Source organism: Pristis pectinata, chromosome 9 (assembly GCF_009764475.1).
Source record: "Pristis pectinata isolate sPriPec2 chromosome 9, sPriPec2.1.pri, whole genome shotgun sequence".
Classification (NCBI taxonomy): domain Eukaryota; kingdom Metazoa; phylum Chordata; class Chondrichthyes; order Rhinopristiformes; family Pristidae; genus Pristis; species Pristis pectinata.
Genome location: NC_067413.1, coordinates 41332931 through 41357051, shown reverse-complemented (window position 1 = coordinate 41357051; position 24121 = coordinate 41332931). Strand labels below are relative to the sequence as shown.

The 24121-nt window shown below is 45.2% G+C and overlaps 1 long non-coding RNA gene across 2 annotated transcripts in view; it reads right to left on the bottom strand.

Annotated features, from left to right (window-relative positions):
* Positions 1–259: 259 nt before the first annotated feature.
* The window catches only part of LOC127574350 (uncharacterized), a 127819-nt gene continuing 103957 nt past the window's right edge, over positions 260–24121 (bottom strand). For both annotated transcript variants that reach the window (XR_007956905.1, XR_007956904.1), the window contains exons 3-4: positions 17755–17897; positions 260–652 (exon numbers count right to left, since the gene is read on the bottom strand). This is a non-coding gene — a long non-coding RNA (uncharacterized LOC127574350). The remainder of the gene's footprint in view (positions 653–17754; positions 17898–24121) is intronic.

Genomic DNA, 24121 nt, shown 5'->3' with positions numbered 1-24121 from the left:
AGACTCTGCCTTCTGAGTAAACAACGAGATTTATGCATCCTGTTCTGATTTACCCACAACAGCTCACCCTGTATCACTCAGCAGAGGTGAGATGAACTGTTTAGCTTTTGGTTCCTTGCAGGGCTAAGCTAAACATTCCAAGCTGCTGTCGAGACAGTTTGCTCGAGAGGGTGACACCTGATGCACAGTGAGTTCGGGAACCAGAGATGGTGATGGTCCATGTGCAATGACACCGACGACTTCCTCACCAGAGACCAGGCAAATGTTGAACGTGACTTTATTGGCTGAATGCCTCCAGATTAACATGCCCATATGCTTACATCTTAAGCAGATTTGCTTGTTACTGACGTTGTTACAGCAGTGTGATCAGTCCAGGTTTTATGACTTTAACTCTGACAGCTGATGCTGAGGGACATTCGGAATTCTCTCCAAACCTCTTCACTCCAAATGAAGCAGATTTAATCATCAGTTCCTGCAACAGGAGCTCAGTTAAACAGGTCCTCCTTCTCCTGCGACAATGCTGTTCACGCTCCTCCGGTGTTCAGAACAGTGGTGCCAGGCCAGTATCGTTGCGATAAAAAGAACAGGAATGGTGGCATCCTGGTTCTGCATTCCAAATGTGGAAACGCGGGTTCAAATCCCACCACAACACCTGCAATAAAAACCCAGTGTTAGTGACAGTGACCACGGTGGCTTCAGAGAGCAGAAAACCCCATCTGGTTCACTGATGCCCAAGCAGAGAAGGAAACCCATTGTCCTTACACTGTTTGACGTTTGAGACAACAGACAGTGTGGCCAACCCTTAACCACCCTCTAAAATGGCCCTGCAAGCCATCCAGTTCAGATCACACAGCAATGCCCACATCTCAAGTGTGATTACAAAGGGTCAACCAGCCCAGTGCTGGGGGTAACATGCACTGCTTTCATTGCCAAGCTGTTCATAAACATCGACTCTGCCCTAGACAGCAAAGTCAGTGAAATGGAAATATTGAGTCATGAAGGAAGGGGTGGTACAATAGTGCATTAACATCGAAGGGAACAACTGAGCCAGATTAGAATCTGTCAAAGTAGATAATTATTTTAGGCATGTTAAAAGCTTCAAACACTCCACACCCACACTGTCACACAGAAGACGCAGCTGGGGCTCTCCCGGCGGCTGGGCTGTTTAATACGCCTGGTAGCTGAGTCATACAGCTTATGGGTGTCCCAGGTTCGAGTCTCAGCCTGAGTTGACTGGCATGCCACCTCTCTCAGACTGCGTGTGGAGGGAAGGGAAAAACATGAAGCAGACGAGATGCCCCCACCCTTTACCCCAGCCCTCAGGTGAGGGAAGTGCCAGCTATGGCCACAATGACTCCAAGCAATAAAAATATTTCCTTATGGGCTACCTCTTCTAAATTGACATGGTAATATAAGATGGCCAACAGCCAGGAAACAGGCTGCAATAGGAGGTAAACATTGCCAGGAAGTAGAGCGTGGAAAGTATTTGCAGAAAGGCAACATTGCAAAGTGGCTCTCTGCCTTCTATGCACGGGCAAAGACAAGGGAATTCTGACACAATTTGCAGTCCATGTTTCGTGTTGGGCCTTCCTTATCCTACAATGTGGCAGAATTTATTATTATAATCACAAGCCAATGGCGATTAAGGTTATTTTTACATACTTTAGCCAGCAACCTCAGGTCAGCGCAAATGTACAACTGAACACTGAAGATCTGAACGTCACCACCCAGGATTCACCATTCTACCCTAAGTTGTGCTGAAACAAAATCCATTTAAGCACAGGCTTGACTCTTAAGGTTCAGGCTTGACTCTTTCAGTCTATGCACACTTCTAATAACGTGAAGCCTTAAATATCTTATAACTCCTCTGGGCCTCAGAAACGAACAAGTACAGAATTTCATCCTTTCCAATTTTAATTGTTAAAGTTTTAAAAGAAAATTAAGCTGACTTTTAACATTTTCTTTGTCTTTTTTCTCTTTTGTCCCCCTATCAATCCAAACTTACTTTCCCTCTCTTTATTTTGCTTTCTATACCTGACTCAATATTGGATTCACTGTTATAATTTCCCGGTATGATTCACAGGTTGATTGACTGCTGAGACCTTTGGAAGCTTTCCCTATTCAGACAGGTGCAGGATGCTCTGTAGAGGATGCTGTGGAGTTCTGAGCCCTCAATTGTAGTATCTTGACATGCAAAGTATTGTAGCAATCAAATAGATCAGACCAGTCTATTTATTCATTAAAGTTTAATTACTGGGAGAAAAAAAGTCATATTTAAAATAGGTTTAGACAACACACCTCAACTCCTGGTATACTGGGTTAATGCACTGGTTCGAATCTGACAGAATGACGGTCTCTTCTCTCTACCAGCAACCAGCCCCAAGACAAAAAGGTAGACTGTTTCAATTCAAACTGCACTTTTACATTCAGAAGTGTGGCAAGCAATTGACCAGGAAGTTAAGACAAGAAGAGGGAGTGTTATTATCGACTGGGATAGTAAAATATTGAAGTTAGGGTGTTAATATCTGCAGCAGGTCAGGCAGCATCTGTGGAGAGGAAGCAGAGTGTGATGTGGATTCACGTGCAGCCTGGACAGGTGCAAAGTCTCCAAATGTTGGACTTGGGTGCAATTGTCCACCTTGGCCTAAACAAGCCAATCATTTCCTGCTTTCAGCAGAATTTATTGTCTCGTTCAGTGAGGTCTCCACACCCAGAAACAAAACGTGTGCTTTTAGGTGCACTGGTTACAAAACACAAAAGCTCAGAACTTCCTTAAATGTGGTAGCAGATACGGGAGAATTACAACACAGCTTCCCAATAGACTAACGGAAAGGTAAAGTACTGGAATACACGGGGGGGGGGGGGGGGAACTGAGATGGATTTTTGAAATTTGCTGGCCAATTCCCATGCTGGACCTTCCTTCCATGTGAACTACAACTACATGTGGGATTAACTAAACATTGAGTAGGGAGAGGATAGCTGTTTGGAAGTCTGCTTGCCTGGGTGTGTCTGCATGTGTTATCGTACGATGAGGCAGAATTTATTCTTACAATAAGCCAGTGATGATCAAGGTTATTTATACAAACTGCAGCCAGCAACCTCAGCTGTGCAAATGAACACAATCGTTAGGAGGTCACCTGCACTGTGAATACAAGCCCTCCCTTGTTTACAAACACCCGACTTATGGACCGTGAGCGTTTGGGAGACCGGTGGGATGGATTTGTTGGCTGCTGTGGAGCTGCAGGTATCTTCTGCCGGGTGGGAACGGGATACTTCCCAGTGCATTGCAGCTCCCCCATCCCCAAGCTGTAACAATCGGGGACTGGGCCGAGCTGAGCAGATTCACTTGCTCACTGAGTTAGTGAGGGCCATCTGGCGACCGCGCTTCTCGCACCCTGCTCGCTCTCCCACGCAGTTTTTGTTCATTTCCGACTTATGAACAGTTCGGGTCGCAAAAAGTTCTCGGGAATGGAACCCTGTCATAACCTGGGGACTGCCTGTAATGTGTCCTGGGTTCTGGAGGAAGACTTCAGCACCTGCGACTTGTCTGCCTGTACAGAGGTAGGCGCCTGATACGACAGGGTCTCCAGCTGCTGAAAGAGCTGGTCTGTGATTCTGCACCCATCATATTCCCTCTTCAACAACATCAACCTGTTGTGTCCACTCTTCCCACATTACCCTCTTCTTGCCCTTGTCAGTACTACTCTTTTCTCAGTCCTATGTGGCTTCATGCCCCAATACAGCTCAAAAAAAAATCAGCTGATGCTCCTCTGCAGCGCTGCAGGAGTGCTGCATTCTCAGAGGTGCCATCTGCACGATGAGGTTTCAACCCCTGCCTTCACAGCTGGATATGAATGATCCGACAGCACTATTTCAAACAGCAGGGGAGTTAGGTGTCCTGCCTGATATCCACACCTATGCGGCATCACTAAATCTGCTCATTATCACATCAGGGAGGAACAGTTCAGCACTGGGGCAGCACAAAAGTGCGACTAGTAGAGCTGCTGCCTCACAGCTCCTGCAACCTGACCTCTGCCTGTGTGGAGTTTGCACTTTCTCTGTGACTGCATGGGTTTAGTCCGGGTGCTCCGGTTTCCTCTCACATCCCAAAGATGTGCTGGTTGGCAGGTTAATTGGACACTAAATAGCCCCTAGTGTGTAGAATCTACGGGAACCTAATGGAAATAAAAACAGGATTAGTACAAATGGGGTGCTTGATAGTCAGTGTGAACTCAGTGGGCTGAAGGGCCTGTTTCTGTGATGTATGCTCTATCCCTGTTAGATGGTGCCGTTGAGCAGAGTCAGGGCTGGTCAGTACTTGGATGGGAAACCATCTGGACAACAGATGACCTAACCAGTGGGCAGAATTCATTCTGTGAATTTTAGCCACACTGCATATGCTTAAATAAAATTAAGTGCTGCTTGTGGGAGCTTGCTGTGCACAATCCAGGTGCTGCCTTTACACTACATCAGAACAGTGAATATTCTTTAAAATGTTTCACTGACTGTACAACAGAACTATTATTCACTATATATCATGTACTATTTTGGTGCATATATGACCATTTGTTTTGTGTGTATGTGTTATGTGTACATAGGTATGTGTGCATGAATGCTTCTGTCTGCCAGTCTCTGTATGCATGTCTGTGTCTCTGCCTGCATGTGTCTGCTTGTCTCTGCCTGTGTGTCTCCGTGTCTGTGTGTATACCTTCCACAGCCCCGAGGCTCTCTGACATCACTCACATTCGCCCTTCCTCGTGCGGCGCCACCATTAGCTAGGCTAACCTTTTCTAACTCAGCACTTTACCTCCAGCAGTCTGCCTGCGGAAGCCACTTCCTCCAATGGCCAACAACACCCAGACCAGAGGCAGAGAGGAGCAGAAGCTCAGTATGTGCGTGCTTGCCTTCTCCTACACGCACACACAAAACCAACCTCAGATGATCGCTGCTAGATCCAAAACAGCTGTAGGTGGGCTTTGAATGGGTGGAGAGAGGCCAGTGAATTTAATAGTTTAAAGAGAAAGAGAGAGAGAGAGGAAGAGAGAGTGAGAGAGAAGAGGAAGATCGTCATAGCCATAAGACTGGATATCGATGTTTACAGGTAAGCCATCATTATTCTTTGAATTATTACTGCTGATCTTCAAAAATATCTGTTAATTGTTGGTTTCAACATTACACAATGGTGTTGGCGAGGGCCTGCCAAGCCTGCAGAAACTTGATGTTTGCAAAAATGTGATCGGCAAACACTGACAAATAACAAAAGAAAGATAAAGAGCTACTTGCAAAAGAGGAGGAAAAATATTCTGTTTTGAAGAGTTCAAAACAGGCACACGTTCATAACAAATACTGTATGAATGACATTCAACCGAGAGACTGATTTTCTCATAACTGGGTTAACCAAGGTATCTGTTCTTCAACGTGCTACCTTAAATTAGAATCTGGAAAACTATTTGAGGGTTAGATTACTAATATGTGCTGCTTTAATGGAATTCCCCCAACCAATGAAAAAAAGAATATAAAGTTTAGATTCTCTAGAGAAGCACAATGAAGAAATTTCCCTCCCCGCAGCATTGGGGAAAATACCAAGAGCAAGAAGTAGGTATCTTGGAAATCATGATGAAGAGGGCTGAGTGAACAGCCAGTGTCAATTCAACTGAAAGAGAAGTATTGGTAGAAGATGTTGGAGACAGTCTGCACTGCCATCGGTGCAGTTGTCAGAAGTACCTTCTCCTGTTGCTGTTGATCAAGACTAAGTGCATTACCTTCTGTTGCTCCCCGTTTTCATTGAAGGCCTCTTCTCGTAGGCTGACTGGATATCAATTCAGCATGTGGAGACCTACTCTTCTGGAGAGTAGAACAGATAAACGCACACTGACCACCACCCACTGCACCTGCCTTAGTTATAAATGATACAATTCAATTGCTATTACATCATCTCCTTTAACCACCCAAACGGACCTGCTCAACATTTCAAAGCATCTCCGAGAGCCATCCTGAAGAGATGGGATGGAAAGCTCAAGACTAACTTGGGCTGCTCATTATCCAAACATCAGAAGCTCCTAGCTGCTCGGTCCAGAGAAGTCTGCTCAATTACTGACACCAGTGGGGAATTGTGAGTGCAGTCACACAGGTATCGTCAGCAGGTAAAGTACTGTGTGGTTGTTGTTGATATTAAAACAAATGTTAAGAGTCACGAGATAGACTCTCACAATCCTGGGAGAGGTCACTTCTTTGCGTATGTGGTATGTGTATCTGGGTCTCAGGACAGTGCTTGGCAAAGCTCACCAGAAGGTTAAGACCTGAATATTATACATAGCCTGCACTGAATCACATGATAGGTGGTCCACTGACCAACTTTGAACCATATTCAGTGCTAAGTGTGTCGATCTCCTCCCAATATCACAGTCAGTGCGATGTGACAATGCTTTTTCCACTCTCAAAGTCCCATGCTCGGTCTCTATCCCTGACACATCATTCTTGCTCAATGGAAGAATTGGGCATGTCTCAGTTGCAAAATTCAACAGACTTCAAGTCTCTACCTCTTGCAACCCATTGACTGCACACCACCTTTCTTTCCTCCAGTTTATACCTGAATTTAAATCTGACCCTTTTTGGGAGGGTACATCAAGTCCACACATTTTATGGACAGATACGGGCCCTCCTACTGTGGGGAGGAGGAATAACAGCCTATACCCACCACACTCCTGTACCCACTACACCCCTGTACCCAACCTGGAGAAGGTCATGCACCATAGGGCCATGCAGCATTGAAACTGGCTTTTTACCCTACCGAGTCTGTGCCAACCACTTGCACGAATCCTATTTTACTCCCTCTCCCCCACATTCCCATCAACTCTTCCCCTGATTCCACCAGTCACCTACAGTCTAAAGGTAAATTTACAGCAGTCTACCAACCCCCACGTCTTTGGGTTCTGGGAGGAAACCAGAGCACCTGGAATGACTGTGCGGTGCTCCAGTTCCAAGGAGAATGTGCAAACTCCACGCAGACAGCGTTGGAGGTCAGGATCAAACCTGGGTGGCTAGAGCTGTGAAGCAGCGGCTCTACTAGCTGGGCTACTCTGTTTGACCCTGCCCTCTCAATAACAAACACTGCATCTCATTTATCCAAGTACTGAATGAAATACTCTGATGAGCTTCAATATGATAAGCAGGATAATTGCATTATTTCACTACTCCAGTGAACACCACAAACTGCCTGCTTTTTATCCATCTGTCCGTTCAATATCTAATGATCTTGTACATGGCTCCACGCGAGGCAGTGCAGCAATCTGTATTTGGCGAGCTCTTTTCTTCCAACAAAAAAAATTGAAAACAGTCCTCTGGGGAAAAATATAATCATAGTCTGCTGTAAATATTAAATATTTTCAGGCATCAACAAATCACATAGCTCCAGGGCTTTGAGCTACTGTAGAGTTGGCGATAGAACATATTTTGGTGTGTGCAGTGCAAGTCTGATACTATCTTGGCAGGTTCATGACTATTGCTAAATATAGTTTAAGTAAACTGCGGTGTTTAAGACTGATATAAAAGAATAGAGTAGTGTCAATGGAGCAAAGGAGCACTGTACGATCATCCATGCTGGTGAGTTGGCACCCAGCCTAAATATTATTTTCAGACTTTCCTTAAGGTTCCACTTCTTCCCAAGTTGTGAAGGTGAGATTTAGGGTTCAATCCCCGAAACCTTCCCTGCACCAGTGTCCTCTGCCCTCCAGTTCATTCCAGGCCACTGTTCCACTTTCCACTAGATTCAAGAAACGGGTCTGTTACTTGTGTAAATGCTTCAATGTGAATGCCAGTGTGAGCTATTGGCAGTATTGTCAGCTGTGAAGAGGATAGTGGTGAACTGCAGCGGGATATAAACACGGTGGTGGAATGGGCAGGTGCATGGCAAAAGAAGTTTAATGTGGAGAAATGCGAGATACTGTACTTTGGTAGGATGAGTGAGAGGCAATATAGAACTCCAAGTGGGGTGCAGGAGGTATCTGGGAGCAAGTGTGCACAAATCATTGCAAGTGACAAAATGGAGACACAAGGTAGCATAGCGGTTAGTGCAACACTATTACAGCGCCAGCGATTGGGGTTCGATTTCCGCTGTCTGTAAAGAGTTTGTGCGTTCTCCTGTGTCTGCATGGGTTTCCTCCGGGGTGCTCCGGTTTCCTCCCACATTCTAAAGATGTACGGGTAGGTTAATTTGGGGGTTTAAAATGGGCGGCGTGGACTCGTTGGGCCGGAAGGGCCTGTTACCACACTATAAATAAAATTAAGAAGCTACAGATGCTGAAATCTGGAGCAGAAACAAAAAGCTGGAGGAACTCAGCAGGTCAGGCAGCATCTGTGGAGGGAAATGGACAGTAGACATTTCAGATCAAGACCCTTCATCTGAACTGAAAGATAGAGGGGAGGCAGCCAATATAAGTGGTGGAGCAAGAGTTGGCAGCCAATAAGTGGATCCATCTTCACACCTGTCACATCCCAGCTTCTGTCGCTATTCCCACTCTCCCCTCCCTGTCACCCCTCTTCACCTGGACAAAGCAGTTAAAGAGGCATATGCAATTTTGGGCTCCATCAATAAAGGCACAGAATATAACATCAGGGAAGTTATGTTGAACCTCTATAAAACATTGCTCCAGCCTCAACTGAAGTATTGTGTTCAATTCTGGTCACCATATTATAGGAAGGATGTGAGGGTATTAGAGCGGTCTAGAAAAGATTTACAGGAACTGCTCCCAGGACGAGGGACTACAAATAGATTTGAGAGGCTGGGACTGTTTTCTTTATAGAGAAGGATGAGGGTAGATTTGAAAGAAGTACAATAAGTAAAATGATAACGGGTCCAGACAGTGTGGGTAGTAGGAGGTTGTTCCCGTTGGTGGAAGTGTTGAGAAGTGGAGGTCATGGTTAAAATATAAAGGGGAAGAGAATTAAAAGCAACACAAGGGAAAGCTTTTTTTTAAAAAAAGTCTGTGGTTGCAATATGGAATGCTCTGCCTGCAGATGTGGTAGAGGGAGGTTCCACTGTGGCCTTCAAGAGAGAATTGGATAAGTATGTGGTGGGGGAAATCTTGCAAGGCTGCAGAGATAGGCTAGAGTGGTGGTGGTGGTGGGGGAAAGAGGGCGGAACTAGAGATTTGTTCTGGAAAAGAGCCTGCAAGGACATGATGGACCAAATGGTATTCTTCTGTGCAGTAACCATTCTACGATTCTATTCGGTGGCAAGGGAATCAGTGTGGACTCCAAGCTTGCAAACCCACACTGACGCTCACATACAGAGGCTGGGTTGATGGGACGTTGGGAGGCCGTCCCAGAGTTCTATGCTCTCTCTCAGTCAACATTCAGTGATTCATAGGTTCAGAGTATACAGCACGGAAACAGGCCCTTTGGCCCAACTCGTCCACGCTGACCAACATGCCTATCTAAGCTAATCCCATTTGCCTGTGTTTGGTCCATATCCCTCTAAAGCTTTCCTATCCACGTATCTGTAAATCCTGTCCCAAGAATTCCTTCCAGTAGTGGCACGGTAGCATAGCGGCTAGCATAATGCTATTACAGCGCCAGCGACCTGGGTTCAATTCCCGCTGCTGCCTGTAAGGAGTTTGTACGTTCTCCCAGTGTCTGCGTGGGTTTCCTCTGGGTGCTCTGGTTTCCTCCCACATTCCAAAGACGTACAGGTTAGGGAGCTGTGGGCATGCTATGTTGGCACTGGAAGAGTGGTGACACTTGCAGGCTGCCCCCAGCACATTCTTAGCAATGCAAAAAGACATATTTCACTGTGTGTTTCGACGTACATGTGACTAATAAATAAATATCTTAATATCATCACTGAAGCAAGGCTCACCAGTCTGTAGTTCCCTGGCTTGTCCTTGCAGCCCTTCTTAAATAAAGACACAACATAGGGTCATAGAGTCATACAGCACAGAAACAGGCCCTTCAGCCCAACTAGTTCATGCTGACCAAACTTCCCATCTAAGCTCACCTTACTTGCCTGTGTTTGGCCCGTATCCCTCAAAACCTTTCCTATCCATGTACCTTTCAAATGTTGTTAAGGTACCTGCCTCAACCACTTCCTCTGGCAGTTTATCCCATATACAGGCCACCTTTTGGGTGAAAAAGTTGCCCCTCAGGTTCCCGTTAAATCTCTTCCTTCTCACTCTAAACCTATGCCTTCTAGTTCTTGATTCCCCAACTCTGGGAAAAAGACTGTGTGCATTCACCTTATCTATGCCCCTCATGATCCTACACACCTCTGTAATATCAACTCTCATTCTTCTACACACCAATGAATAAAGTCCCAACCTGTTCACTCTCTCTCCATAACTCAGTCCCTCAAGTCCCAGCAACATCCTTGTAAATCTCCTCTGCACTCTTTCCAGCTTAATGGGATTTTTCCTATAGCAGGGTGACCAAAACTGAATACAATATTCCAAATGCAGCCTCATCGATAATAACCATCTTTCAGTCAGTAAAGACTTAACATTAACCATCCTCCATTTCCTCGGGTATTTCACATTCCTTTTTTAAAGCTGCATTACCCACCCACCTCAAAGCATCCATCCTCATCTCCTTACAAGTTTCTTCCCAACATCAACTTTCCATTCTGATGAAGAATGTTTGACTTGAAACACTTTCTCTCTCCACAGATGCTGCCTGACCTGCTGAGTTTTTCCCAAGCGTTTCAGATTTCCAGCATCAGCGGCTTTTTTTTTGGATTTTCATCCTTAAATTCCTCTCCAAGCATTTTTTAATGCATCCAAATCCACTTCAATAACTCTTTTAATGGATCTGCCATTCATCCCTCTCCTGTTTATGGGAGCTTGGTGTGCACAGCTTAGCTGGCATGCTTCCTATAATACAGCAGTGATAGCACCTTGAAAGTAGTCCATTAGTTGTACAGCATGCTGAGATATTCAGAGATTGTGAAAGGCAATACAGAAATCCAAGGTGGACCTCCTCTTCATTATCAGGCCAAACAGCCAGTCAAACAGATCATGAAGCCTGGAACTTTGTGCAGCACAGCTAGAGGTTACAGTAACTCAATAACCTGGGGAGGGAGTTCCTCTTATATCATTGACTGAAAGGGAAGCAGGAGGCCGACTTTGATCAATTTGTCTTCTCTCTTCTCCTTATGCACTGTTCACACACACTATAGGGGGTGGGCCTAGAGAATATCACAGGCTGAAATCTATTGCAGTGTACACCCTCTAGCTCCTCCCCTGCACCTGCACAGATACTGGAGTTAGGATAACACAGTAGCAAGTTTTCATAACCAGGTGACATTTGCATTTTATTTCACTCACTATATCTCCAATAAGATAGCTTTTTGCCACAGCAGCACAGTGTAAGTTTCATGGCATTGCTACACCGGTTGTGTATGCCTATAACAGTAAATTTGAACTTGAAAAGCCACATCCTCCTTAGTCTTCAGTCTAACACCAAACTCAAAATAATAGCAAGTGCTGCAGAGTGTGTCCAGAGAGGAGATTCAAGAGACTGCAGATGCTGGAAATCTGGGCAACATACAAGGAGCTGGAGGCACTCAAGCAGGCTGGGCAGCATCTATGGAGGGAAATGAATAGTTGATGTTTCGGGTCGAGACCCTTCATCGGGATGTGTCTAATGTTTTGGAACAGTATTTAATGTAACGGTGTGAACCTACTCAATGCGCAAGCAATCCATTGGATTCAATTAATTAACAATTGCTGAAATTCTTCCACATTCCCTCTACCAATTCCTGTCCCCTCCATCCCCATCCCATTTCCTCCCTCCATATCTCCGTCCACATTATTTATGGAATAGTTCAAGGGTGAGAGATTACAACAGTGCAACTAACTACAGGTTCTTGGCTCAAGAAGAGTTTGGATGTGGACAAAGTTTCCAATGACCCAAGAACCGCAGATCTGAGGAGACAGGCAAATGAACTAGCGATGAACAAGGAAAGCCAATTAAGCTAATAGTGGTTAAGATTTGAGCTGCATCCCATGTGAGGGAAGGGGTGAGGGTGTTGGATATAGATTCCATACAGATTTCAAAGAGAAATGAATAAGTACTTGATGGAGAAACAAATAGGGTTTCTGAGGAAAGAGCTGGGGAGAGGGATTTACCTAGACTGCTCTTCAAAATGGTCATGAAGGACTAGAACAGCTTCCTTTCTTGCAATACAATACCATGAAAGCCATCAAGGTCTTTGTCTATTGCTATGTATCCACTTCTGTCTATCTATATGTATGTCTTCACTGACACTTTGCAATTGATAAATGTTAAAACATAAAAACAAATTGCACTCTCGCTTGTGTCAACCTCCCGTGCCCTTTGGAGAGTGCGGCAAGACTGGCTGTGGTGATGAAGTCATTGAATGGAGCAGAGGTGACAGATAGTCACTGGTAGCATCGGAGGCCCGAGGCAAACTGCTTGGGAAGTTTCATTTGACCAATTAGGCATTAAGTGAAAGCTCCCAGTGCTTCTTCCAATGGCGTGACCCATGCCTCTCACCAACACTCCCTCCCACCCAACATAACTGTATGGGTCAGGCCCACCTGCCCACACACACCTGGGCTGGACATGGGCTGATCAGCCTGGCCTGCTGTACCCAACAGTCCGCCAACCAGGCCTCAGGCATACAGAGGCCCCGCCTCTCTGATGGGCTTTGTCAGGGAACTTTGCCTTCTGTCAAGCCTGTAACTGATTTTCAACTACTTTCAAATGTGTGACCCTCAGGAGCATGTAAAAGCCATCAAAATCATGCAATTAAATGTTAAAACAAAACTAAAATAAAGTTAAAAACATTAAGATACTTGGAAATAATTAATAATATTAAAATAAACAAAATTAATTTGTGAAAAAATATATAATTTATCTTTCCCATTTGGCAGGACAGGGATCACCATTAAATGCATGGATTACAGAATCAGATTCATACAGAGATACAGCACAGAAAAAGGCCTTTTGGCCCATTGAGTCCACACGAACCATTAACCACCCTTTTTTTTACAGTAATCCTGCTTGCATCCATTTTATTGTCCGCACATTCCCATCAAATCTCCCCAGAGACTCCCACTCGCCTACACACCAGGGGCAATTTAGAGGGGACAATTAACCTACCAACCCCCACATTTTTGGGATGAGAGAGGAAACCCACACAGCCACACAGAGAGCAAGCAAATTCCACTCAGACACCAGCGGAAGTCACTGGAGCAGTGAGGCAGCAGCGCTACTGCACCGATCCATGCCCATGTCTCAGATTTTCTGACCTAACACCTGGTCTGAGCAGCAGTTCGCATGTAGAGGCCATTCCTCAGTGGAATCCCACCAGCAGATCACAGCCACAGACGTGGCAACTGTCACTCAGCAGGTCCAGACTGACAGGAGATCCATTGAAGCAGTGAAGCCCACTTGACCATTACCAACAACCTAGGGGATCAACCATGGATCAATGAGGAGCGCAGAAGCAACATTAGGCGTACATTAGAAACAAGATACCAGCCTAATGAAGCTACAACTCAGGATTATGTGTGCATTAAGTGGCAAAAATAGCACCCAACAGACAGCCAAGCAATGGATCAAAGCTTTGCAGTTCTGCCACATCCAGTCATGGAGGTAGACAGTTTAAGTAGGCAAAGGGAGGAGAGGACTCCAGGACTATCCCCACCCTCAGCAACAGCTGAAACATTTGCAACCTCATTCAGCCAGAGGTGCTGAGTGGATGATCTTTCCATTTCCTCCTGATGTCCCTGCCATCACAGAAGTCAGTCTTCAGCCAAACTGATTCACTCCACATGTTGTCAAGAAATAGCCGAGTTCTGGATACAGCAGAGGGAACAGACAACATCCGACTGTTGTACTGAAGACTTGCGCTCCAAAACTAGTTGTGCCTCTGGTCAAGATGATGCAGTACATCACTACAATGGCATTTACATGACATTGTGGAATAACGTCCAGGAACTTCCTGCCAGCAAAAGGCAGGGTAAATCCAAATCAGGCTAATTACCATCCAATCAATTTATTCTTAATCATCACCAAATTGATTGTAGGTGTCATCGACAGTGCTATCAATAACCAGCTCTCTGATGCCCAGCTTGGGATTCACCAAAATCACATGACTCTGACCTAAACGTGGACCAAACTGCTGAGTTCTAGAGGTGAGGTGAGGTGAGGTGAGATTGACTGTCCTCTACATGAAGGCAACATTTGAAAGAATGTAGCATCAAGGAGCCCTGGTAAAATTGAAGTTGATTGGAGTCACACTTCAACACAAAGATAGATGGTTATAGTTCTTGGAGGTTAATCATCCCAGTCCCAGGACATCACTGCAGGAGTTCTTTAGGGCAGTGTCCCATCCCAACCATTTTCAGCTGCTTCATCTATGACCTTCTTTTCTTCAAAAGAACAGGAGACATATGCTAATGACAGCATAATGTTCAATTCTGTACAGAACTCCTCTACAAAAGAAGCAATCCATGCCTGCATGCAGCAAGGCCCAAACAATATTCAACCATGCAAAATGCTGGAGGAACTCAGCAGATCAGGCAGCGTCATTGTTTCAGCTCAAGACTTTTCATCTGGACTCAGAGGTTCCTTCCACCTCTTCAGACCAGCTATCTCCCCATTACCTTTCAGTCCAGATGAAAGGTCTCAACCGTAAATGTTGACTGTTCATTTCCCTCCATAGGTGCTGCCTGACCTGCTGAGTTCCTCCAGCGTTTTGTGTGTTGCTCCAGATTCCAGCATCTCTAGTCTCTTGTGTCTCAATATTCAACCATGGTCTGGTAAGTGGCAGGAAATGGTAGTCTCCAACAACACAGTCTACTCACCTACTCTCAACTTCCACGGCATAATCACTGGCGAGTCCCCCACCATCAAAATCAAGATCACCATTGTTCAGAGACTTAGGTGGACCTGTTACATAAATGCTGTGGCTACAAGAGCAGGTCAAAATGACTGTGGGAAGTGACTCATCTTCTAACACCCAAAGCCCCACCACCATCTACAAGGCACAAGTCAGAACATGAAAGAATAGTCTCCACTTGCCTGGATGAGACCAGCAACAATCAAGAAGCTCAGCACCATTCAGGACAAAGCAGTTTGACTGATACCCCATCCAGCAATTTAAAGGATACATTCCCTCCAGTACTGGTGCACTGTGGCTGCAGTGACCACCGTCGACACAGAGCACTGCAGTATAGCACCTCCCAAACCCATGACCTCTGCCACCTAGAACAGGGCAAGACTGTGGGCAAGGCAAGCACACTGCTCTCCCAAACTGGGAGACACCACAGGCGTGTAAAGAAAGGAACAAGAAGGATAAATGTTTTCTGTTCGTCTGACAACTTCACAATACTTCATGCAGTTCTGACCAGTTAAGTGTTTTGAAACGTTGCAACTGCAGTAATTGTGGTTGCCATGGCATCCAGTTAGCATACAGCCATCTCCCACAAGCAGCAGGTTGTTTGTGACCAGTTCCTCTGGTTATGAACAGAGAGGGAGGGATATTGGACAGCACGCTAGATTGGTTTATTATTGCCACATGTACTGAGGTACAGTGAAAATCTTTATTTTGCATGCCATCCATACAGATCATTTCATTACAGCAGTGCATTGAGGTAGTACGAGGGAAAACAATAATAGAATGCAGAATAAAGTGCACCCTGGTGAAATAACCACTGTTTTAGTGAAATGGAATCTGGTATAGCATGGAGCAGACAGGAACTCAGGCTAATACATCATTAGAAAGACAAAGCAGCATTCCCTCTCAGTTGTATTGGAGCTGGATATTGTACTGGAGTTGCATGGTGCTCAGCTGGGTTTGCAATGCCTATACCGTCTTCTCCCAGCTTGGTATCCAGGCTGATGACAACTGAAACAAACTGAAACGCACTACAGGGGACAGGATCTAACTACAGTTTCCTGAAGGAAATGCTGGAGATCCAAGCTGTCATTAACCAAAAGCATTAGCCCAGTTGCTCTCTATGTGGATGAAATTCACACAAAAAAAAACCTGCAGATGCTCCAGATCTTGTGTATTGCTCCAGATTCCAGCATCCGCAGAATTTCTTTGTCTCTTTGCAAATGCTGGAAATCTGAAAATGCTGGAAACAGTCAGGTCAGGTAGCATCTGTGGAAAGTGACACAGTTAATGTTTCAGATCTGAGACCCAGAGTTCCTCTGCAGATGTTGTTTGTCCTGCTGCATATTCTGCTTCATTTCCAGATTTTCAAAACCAGCAGCATATGTAATGTTGTGGCTCCGCTGGGCATGCCTTGCCCTCCAAGGGCAGGTAGTTTGCTGTTGTGCACAGATGTTGCCCTGCTTGTTAGCAGAACAATGCTCTAATTATGGTGACTTTCAGCCTGTTAACTTGCAACTTGCAAAAGCAGACACATAATGACTCCACCTAAATATGCAGACCGCAGAGATTAGCAGCTATAATAGAAAGCACACCATCCCTTTGTAGCTCACCTTGCTATTGTGTCTTTGCTCTTCTTACAGATCAGAAACTTTGCCTCCCTATAATTGAGAGGCGCATTCACATTTCATTCAAGAATTTACTCTGTGAATGAAGAGGAAGCCACAGCACGTCCTGTGGCTTGTAATTAAAGGAAGTTACTCTGGCATTAAGTACTTTGAATAATAATAATGCATTAATGTGAGAGGCATTCTCTATTACAATTTTTATTCCAGCTAAACTAATTGCAACTCAAAAGGAGGCCCCCATTCTCTCTCAGCAGATCGGTCCAATTCTAAACCAACTAAGATGAGCATGCTTCTGGTCAGTAGGTCAATGAAAGGCAGTGCTAAAGATTTATTGCGTGCATACTCTTTTGCCTTAAACTGCAAACAAAAGGAGAAGGTGCCCTTCAGAGAATGTGGGCCACGGTGCAGGCTTTTGTGGACCAACCAGCTGTCATTTTAGGGAGCATGCCCGCCCGCAGACTTTGACAGACAAATGCAACCCAGAAGAAAGGAAGGACAATTCAAACAGAACTCAATTTGGACCGTTACAAGAGGGGCAGTACAGTGGCGCAGCTTGTACAGCATGCCAACTCCGGTGACCTGGGTTCAATTCTGACTTCGGGTGCTGTCTGCGTGCAGTTTATACATTCTTTCTGTGACTGTGGAAGGTCCTGTTTCCCCACACATCCCGAATCATTGCAGGTTGGTAGGTTAATTGGCCATTGTAAAATTGACTAACGTGTAGGCGAGTGGTAGAATCTGACAAATCTGGGGATGGTTCGTGCAGGGAGAATAAAACAGGTTAAGTGTGGGATTAGTGTAAAAAACAGGTGCCTGATGGTCAGCATGGATTCGGTGGGCCAAAGGGCCTATTTCCAAAGCTGCATCCCTCTGACTCTAAGATCTACTCCTGGGATTCCTGCCGCTTTTCCGCTGCCTCTTCTCGCTAACTGGGTAGTTTCCTACTGCTGTCACTTTGAGGTGCAACTCAATTAAGTAATTCATGGACAGAAATATTTAGGATCATAGAGTCTTACAGCATGGAAACAGATCCTTCAGCCCACCGAATCCGTGCCGACCACCATTCGGCTCACCATATCAACACTGACCAGTGGCTCCCCCAACCCCCAATCCATATTAATCCCATCTTCCAGCTCCTGACCATTAGGCTTCTATGCCAAGCCAATTCAAGTGCTTGTCTAGACACTTAACTGCTGTCAGCATTTCTGCTTCCACCACTCTCTCCCCATTTAAAAAAAGAAATCATATTTTAAGAGAACTACATCTTACCTTGTGACTTCCATGATTTGGTTGAAGAAAAGGGGAACTCGTTGGGTTTTCTCTTGGTCTGAGTCACGGGAAACACTCCATTGTGGCCTCCAGGGACTGAAGAATGACTTGCCACTTCACGTCTACACGAGCCTCGACCAGCCCTGTCCAAACGCAAGAGGATCTAGATTCTAACCTCACTCACACATCACAACCCCCTCAAGGGAAGTCGGCACAGATTCCCGCGCTTGACCAGAAGTGGCTGATAGCAGCTGCACAGCCCACAGGAGGAGTAACGTGGGGACACGCATGCTCCCACTTCAATGGCCAAAGTTGTCATGGTTTTGCGCTCACAGAGAGGAAAGCCTCCCCACCTGCACAGTACTGTCGTATATGGTGGAAGCCTTGGAAGGTGCCCAGCTCCCCCTCCCAGTTCAGCACTTCTCCTTCAATAACAGCGCGGTGATGTGCACCGACTGATATCCAAGTCCTGGATCACACGCTTCGCGAGGAGGTCGTTGGCCCCACTTCAGTGATTTCAGACCAGAAATCCAGACCCACATCTCTCACTGTAATACCAAGGGGGAGGACCAGCCCAGTCAGAGGTGCCATCTTGCACAGCAGGTTTTGGACTGGGATGCCCAACCACCCCGAGTCCAAACTGAAAGAAATCCTATCCATTGTTCTGGAGGACAGTGGGGAGCAGCATCACCATCAACAACTTTGAATCTTGCATTGAATACAGATGCTGGGACATCATTTTACAACTGTACAAGTCATTGCTGAGGCCACACTTGTGTGCAGTTCTGGTCACCCAGCAATAGGAAGGACGTCATTAAGCTGGAAAGACGCAGAATAGTTTCACAAGGATGTTATCAGGACTGGAGGGCTTGAGTTATAAAGGTGAGTTTGGATAGGCTGGGACTTTTTTCCCTGGAGTGTAGGAGGCTGAGGGGTGACCTTACAGAGGTTTAGAAAATCATGAGGGGTGTAGATAAGGTGGATGGTCACAGTTCTTTTTCCCGGGGAGGGGAGTCTAAAAATAGAGGACACAAATTAAAGGTGAGAGGGGAAAGATTTAAAAGGGACTGTTTCCACACAGAGGGTGGTGGGTATATGGAACAAGTTGCCAGAGGAAGCTGTAGAGGTGGGTGCAATTACAATATTTAAAAGACATTTAGACAGATACAAGCGTAGAAAAGGTTTGGGGGATATAGGCCAAATGCAGGCAAATGCTCAGATAGATCTTGGTCAGCATGGATGAGTTGGGCCAAAGGGCCTGTTCAGTACTGTATAACTCTATGGAACGTTAAACTGCAGCCAAACATCCAAAACCTGACCCAGGAGATATGAAGTAGGTGACAAGAAGTCTGACTGAGGAGGAAACGTCTTGACCGAGTAGAGTTTAAATTGAGAATTTGAAACATTAGAGCCTTGGAGGGCTGATGGTACATTAGTCAATAACTTAGGGACTGTACTTGGTGTTTGAACAGGGAGCTAGAAGGTAAGGAGCACAAGGAGTTGCTGGTTAGAGAGAGGGGAGGGTGAGTCCACGGAGGGATTTAGATACAAAGACGAGAGTTCTGAATTGAGAGGCTGATGAGCTGGGATCTGCTGGGTGGCATGGGCACTATTTATTCCTCAACCAACACCCAAGAGGACCAGTTTTGACAGAAGGTCTTAGACCAGAAACATTAACTCTGTTTCTCTTTCCCCAGATGCTGCCTGACGTGCTGAATGTTTCCAACACTTTCTGTCTTTATCACCCAAGAGGACTATCTAATAGTTACCCTGACACTTTTTGGAGGAGCTTGCTGATCCCAGATTGCCAAAATAAGCTTCCTATCTCACTACAGACTGCAAATCACTTGGAGATGATCAAGCTTGGTAGAAGATGCTAAATAAATGCAGGTCAGTCTTTTTAGGAGGCAGGACTGCAGCTTGCAACAACCTTGGGTGCAGTCTGTGTGGACTTCGCACGTTCTGCCTGTGACTGCTTGGTTGTCCTCTGGGTGCTCCAGTTTCCTCTCAGATCCCAAGGTCAATTAGCCACTGTAACTTGCCCCTCATGTGGAGGTGAGTAGTGGAATCTGGGAATAGTCAATGAGAATGCAAGGGGAATAAAAAATGGAATTAGCGTAGAGTTAGTGTAAATGGGTAGATGGTCAACAAGGACTCGGTGGGCTAAAGGGCCTGCTTCTCTGCCCTCTCTCTCTCTCTCTCTCTCTCTCTCTCTCTCTGTCTAAAGCTCCAAAATACAAATAAATGTGCAGGTATTGGAAAGATGAAAGTAAATTGGAAACAGGTCATTAAGCAACCGTGCAGAAAGAGCAACTCAATATTCGAGTGACGTCCCATTTCCAAACACAGGAAGGAAGGCGCCTGTGCCCAAAGCACCACCTCTCTTTTTACTTCAGTGACTCCAGCCAATTCCCCTTCCCCCAGCACCCCTTGCGTTTACTCCTCCTGCCAAGTTCCTCCCTCCACCCCTGCCAAATGCCCGAGTAAGACAGGGCAATAAGAACCACAACCTTACATAAGCCTGAAATCTAGGGGCGCCCTTATCTATTCAAATTACTGTAGCTCAAAATAGACAAAGCAACTCCCTCACTTCCCCAAGAGAACACAACTGCCTGGGCACACTTGAGTCAAATAGGTTGGGTGTATTATTTTTTAAAACAACTTTTTTTTGGGAGGGGAGATGGGGTTGTGAAAGAGAAGAGGCTAACGTCAACTTTGACTTCAAATATGTCAAGACTTCCAATTTCAGGTAACCCTCACCTCTGGTTTCACTACTCTCCTTCCAATCCTCCTCCGGTTCCCCCTATTCTTGTCCCCTTCCCTACACCCCTCCCCTCCAGCTCCCCATCACCCGTATTCACCCCCTCCCCTGCCTGGTTCCATGCAACTACTACACACATATTTTATCCACCAGCCATTTCCCCCCCATTCCCCATCTGTCATTTTTCACACTCCCCTTTGTCGTCCTCAGTCCACCAGTCACCTTGGGCTCCTGGCTCACCACTCACCCTTCTCCTCTTTATACTGGCTCTCTCCCCTCTCCAGTCAGTCCTGATGCAGTGTTTAGACCTGTCGACAATTCCTCCCCCCCCCCCACTCCCCCCCAACAGATGCTGCTTGACCCGCATATTGTTTGCTGTTTGAAATATTTCCAACTGGCTTTTGGATGAGTGGGAATGAGGAGCTCCCATCCATCACATTTCCACGTTGCTCACTGTGATGGTTCAAGTTGATCATCGTGATGGACATCAGAATCTTGAGTTAGGATTTAATAGCCGGCAAGGAAACAAGTCTCCAATCCTATGAATATCAAACAAGGAAACAGAAAGGGTGCACACAGTGGGGAGGACAAACCGCACAGGGCTCCTAGGGAGAATGATAGTTCTTAGAACACAGGTTCCACAATCTTATCCTGAGCTGCAATCTATCCAGGCTGGTCCAGTTAATCTTCATCAAAAGGCAAATTAAAGCAGATAATGATATCCAAAACGAAAATAGTAAATTGCAGAAATATTAAGCAAGTCAGGCAGCAACTGTAAAGAGGGGAACTGAGTTATCATTTCAAGGTGCTGGCTTTTTCCACAGGCCACTGGCCTGAAATGTTAATGTTTTCTCTCATCACAGGTACCAACTAATCTGATAAGTATTCCCAGCATTTTCTGGTTTTAAATGCTCAATTGCATCATGGAGCCATGCAGCACAGAAACAGGCCCTTCCTGTTTCCATCATGAGTCTGTGCCAACCATCAAGCACCCATTTACACTAGTCCCATTTTCTTCCCCTCCCCACATTCCCATCAATTGGCCACAATTCTATTAGTCACCTACATACTAAAGGTAACTTATAACAGCCAATTAACCTACCAACTCCCACGTCTTTGGGTTATGGGAGGAAACTGGAGCACCTGAAGGAATGCAATGTACTTTTGGTGGGAATGCTGGCACCCCCCACATTGGGTGCAGAACACAAAGGGTCGATGAGAAAAGAAAGAATGAAAGAGGGAGAGAGAAAGAAATGTAAAACAATGACTTGCATTTCTGTAGCACTTTTCATGGTCTCACAAGAGTTCCCGCCGGGCTTCCAACCAACAAAGCAACAGAGGTTCAGTCACTAATACATTCCCCATTCCGAATTTTTCAAATCTTTTGCCATTTCAGTGTCATGGAAACCAAATGAAAGGAGGCAGAGTACTCTGGAAAGACACACATTCGAAATTTATTATGGTCAAACCCTTCTGAAAGCTTCCAACATTTTTCCGTTTTCCTTTCAGAATTTCCTACGTATGCAATTTTACCACAGGCCAAAACTGAACACCACTTTGGACATGGATATTAATCAAACCACTGGCAATCAATGGAAGTCAAAGGTGACAGATGATAGTGGGAGGAAGACTTTTAAAAAGACCCTATGTAAGTCCTAAAACTTGCTAACACCATTCAGCCAGCTTTCAGTAGAGCACAGAAACAGGCTCATCGACCCATTGAGTCTGTGCTGACCATCAACCACGCACTTACACTAATCCTACATTAATCCAATTGAGAATAGTTTCGAATGAGTTCAAAAACTACATTGGTACTGTCCACAAAGACATTATTGTTGCCTCAATAACCAGGCAACTTAAGTGTGAGCAACAGGCTGCTTTGAACAATAATTGGAAGCTTTAGAGCCAGATGTTGTTATTTTCTACAGGTGGCCACTTTTTCATATAATTTGAAGTCCTAAAATCTCCATCATGAGGGCACCATCATACTAAATTTCATACCGAGGCACACGCAGAGATGACAGGACAGATGGCCAAATGCTGGGTCAATGGTAGGGATCATTAGGAGCCTCTTCAAGGAGAGAAGTGGCAAAATGGAGAAGTATAGCAAGGGAATTTCAGGAATTCATGCCTGAGTAGCAGTAGGAGGTTGGAATTGCAGAGTCACAGATAACCTTTAAGGCTGAAGGATCTCACTAGCCTAGGTTGGCAGGGAAGGATTGAAAACAGGGCAAGAGTCAAGGTGTTGCTGGACAAGGAACCAAAGCTACACAGACAGCACAGTCCTTTTCATTTCTTTATTTGTTCAAGGAACATGGACCTCACTAGCAACGTAGCAAATTGTTGCCCATCACTAACTATTCCTGAACTGAAGCAGTAGTTTAGTATCAACTGTAATGCAGTGAGTCTGAAATCACAGAGGCCAATCTATGCAAAGCTGGTAGATGTTATTCCTTTAAGGGCATTAGAGAACTCGGTGGATTTTTCAAAGAATTTGTAAATCTCATGGTTACTCTTACTGTAATTAGCTTTCTCTTTTAATTCCATATTTTAATAAGGGTGTCAGAGGGATTTGAATTCACATCTCCAGACTGATTGGTCCATAACACTGCTGCCAATCTATTAATTTAACTGTTAAGCGACTGTTCTGTTATTCCAAGATTATGAAAATTAACTAAGAATTATTCCTTATAACCATCCACAGCTCCCAAAAACATCCAGCTCCAGAATGCGGTTTTGGAAGGGGATGTACACATTGGAGACTAAACTGCAGTTTGTCCATTCAGTAGGCAGAAGAGATGGCATTCACAAGAACACAAGAAAACAGGAACAGGGGTGGGCCACCTGATTCCTGAACCCAATGCAACTCCATACGATCATGGCTCCTCCTCTGTTCCACTAATGCCCTGTTCTTTCAAAAATTTATCAACCTGTTCCATAAATACCTCCAGTGATCTAGCTTCCACAACTCTCCAGGGTGGAGAATTTTAACAACATTTAAAAGGCACGGACAGGTACATGGATAGGAAAGGTTCAGAGGCATATGAGCCAAATGAGCATCTTGGTTAGCATGGACCAGTTGGGCTGAAGGGTCTGTTTCCATGCTCTATGACCATGAGAAATTCCCACGTACCTCAGTTTTAAATAACCAGCATCTTGGCTTGTAACCGCGTCCCCCTGTTCAAGATTCTCCCATTTCTGGGAACATCGCAACATCTAATCTGTCCTGCCCCCTATATGTTTCAATAAGATCACCACTCATTCCTCCAAAGAATGCAAAGCTAGCATTTTTAGCTGTTCATGATAGGACAACCCTCTCATTCCAGGAATTAGCTTGGTTAATCTCTTCTGTGATACTAGTTACCTCACTATGACGTATGCCGTTAAGTGTTGGTAGGAAGTTCTCGTCAGTGACTTCTCTCGTAACTGTTCATGCATTTGCATGCATCTTTTAGCAGTGGATTACTTTATCAACACCAGCACTAAGAAGTGGTTCACTACTGCTGATGGCGTTGTTGTATATTTAACGCCATTAGATTTATACATCATCCAGGGAATCAACCAGGAGCCAAGTGAACACATAATCCCACTCTGTTTTGCTGCTTA